A 2,463-nucleotide genomic window follows, 5' to 3' on the forward strand; every position below is an offset into this window, starting at 1 on the left:
CCCAACAGATTTTCACCACAACCATTCGTCAGAAGAAGCGGAGCTTCTAAATCATAAGGGCCTATTGAAACAGGCAAAGGGCAAGAAACTGGATTGCGAACAGGGGCGCCAGAAAATCCTACAGATACATTCGTTAAGCCAGACAAAGGTGCGCCAGGGAGTTTAGAATGAATGATAGAGCTTCTCATGGCACCAGTATCTAAAAGAAATGGCTCTGAAACACCCATTGTAGTGACATTAACATAAGGTCCATTCTGATCCACTGGAATTGACGTAACCCCCTTACTTTGTCCATGGCTGTCCTATTCAAAATGAAGACTTTCATTCCCTCCTTCAATATACTGATCCTCACTGTAATACTGTGTAGACCTAACATTTTGCTGATCAAAGTAATTTCCGGAATTTGGAGGAACAAAAGAACGCTGCCCTTGGGTTAACACACCTCGACCTCTACCTCTATTTGCTGACTGAAGACCACCACGACCTCGTGAAGCAGATGTTGCTCCATTACGCTGCAACAATGCCGGACAATTGTTCTTAAAATGACCTTCCTCCCTACAATAAGCACATTGATTGGGACCTAGCAAAGGTCTTGGAATGAATGGTTCAGGCTTTTGATACAACCTCTGAAACTGCGGAGGCTGTTGAAACTGAGGCTGAACATAACGAGGAGGATAAGCCTGTTGCAAGAGAACTTTAGTTTTTAATTCTTTCGTCTTTTTCTCTTGTTTTTCCCTTTCTTCTTTGTCTCTATTTTCATAATATTGTGCAGTAGCCAATATCTGGGCGGAAGAAGAAACTGCCCATGAACTCTCGGAGTCTTTTAGCTTGTGTGATAGTTCAGGAAGCAAGTTATATACGAACTTATCCACAAATAATCGCTGTCCCCCTTCTGTAGCCATATCTTGACCACTGTGATCAATGAATGTCTCCTCGAATCGGGTAAAGAAATCGGAAACACTTTCATCTTTCTTTTGTTTACATGCTGCTAGCTTATCCCAATTAACTCTCAAAGCAGGCATCATTGTTTTCATTAATGTAATAATCCTACCAGGGAGTTCTGAGATCAAAGCGTCGGGCTTTGCACCACCTACTTGACCTCTATCTGCGGCAATAATAGCGTTCCAATCGCCGCCTAATTCTTGAGCGTGATCCTCTCTACGAATTTTAGCCCATATTGTCTGTGGAACTACATTTCCCATCAACATGTCAATATCTGCTAGATTCATAGTACATGCATCAACTGTTTGTGACAACTCTTTATAGTAACCAGCAGGATTTTTGCGTGAATCTGGTAGTGACTGTTTAAGTGCTAAAACTTCAGACCTTTTCCAGGGGACATGTATCCATATGCGCTGAAAATGCGCAGGAATAGCTGGATTAGCACCTGCTGCTGCAACTTCTTCCTTCCATATTGGAGAAACCTCTCTCATGGGATAGTTTTTCAGTGCTGTCCTAACTGAAGGATCAGAATCAGGAAAAGTCTGTGAGAACAATAGGGATCTGAAAGAAATAAGTGTTCTGACAGCGTTTTCAACCTTAGGACCCACAATAAGTCCTTTGTCAAAGTCAGCCTGAACATCTAACAGATCCTGTGGGACCGAACCCAAATTCATATCCTCCCATTCTTTAGCTAGAGTATCGCACATAACTTTAAAAACATATCTCTGCGTAGGTGCATTCCATTGCAGAAAGGTGGACATAATATCAGACGTACTATATTGGGGACCCTTCTTGATCCATCTACAAGCAAGTGAGTCCAATTTTTCTCGCTCTTCGGAGTCTGGGAATTGACTACGAGACTGTCTTCGAGAAAAAGCTGGAGACACATTTAAAGCTTCAAAGAAAGGTGATAAGATACCAGAGACAGTATCTGCAAATCGCTTACGCATAGATGGAGAATTTGACATAAGGATAGGGGACAAGGTATTAGGTGAATTAACTAAAGGAGCATTAGGAATTGCCAAAGGAGCAGAAGGCAAAGGAGTTAAAGGCAAAGCTGGCATAGGCAATACTTGAGGAGGCAAATGTGGAAAAGCTGGAGCAGGCGGAAGCACAACTGGCGGCTGAACAGGCTGTAACATCGGGGGTGCATTAGCACCTTGTACATAGGGCGGAGGCAATTTCAATAAGTGGGACATTAAGGAATCTTCCTCAAAATCTTTTCTCTTATCAAGGGAAGAGATAGGCAACGTTGGATAGCATTTATCTATTGCCATTCGATGCTGTCTGTCTGAAATTTCCATTGCATTATCTATTTCATCATCTTTGAATTGCTGAGCAGCCTGTATAATCGTCATTCCCTGTGTTTTCCTATCTCGTTTCGCTTGTTTAATTTCTCTCTGTTTGGCTTCCTTACGCCAAAGGCGAAAAGAGTCAAACATTGCCGGCCGGGCTTTTCTTTTAAATAACGTTGCTTCTAAATTATCTAGCACATCAGTTTCGAAACTACCATTTTCTGGC

This window comes from Pleurodeles waltl, unplaced genomic scaffold (genome assembly GCF_031143425.1).
Source record: "Pleurodeles waltl isolate 20211129_DDA unplaced genomic scaffold, aPleWal1.hap1.20221129 scaffold_39, whole genome shotgun sequence".
Taxonomy (NCBI): domain Eukaryota; kingdom Metazoa; phylum Chordata; class Amphibia; order Caudata; family Salamandridae; genus Pleurodeles; species Pleurodeles waltl.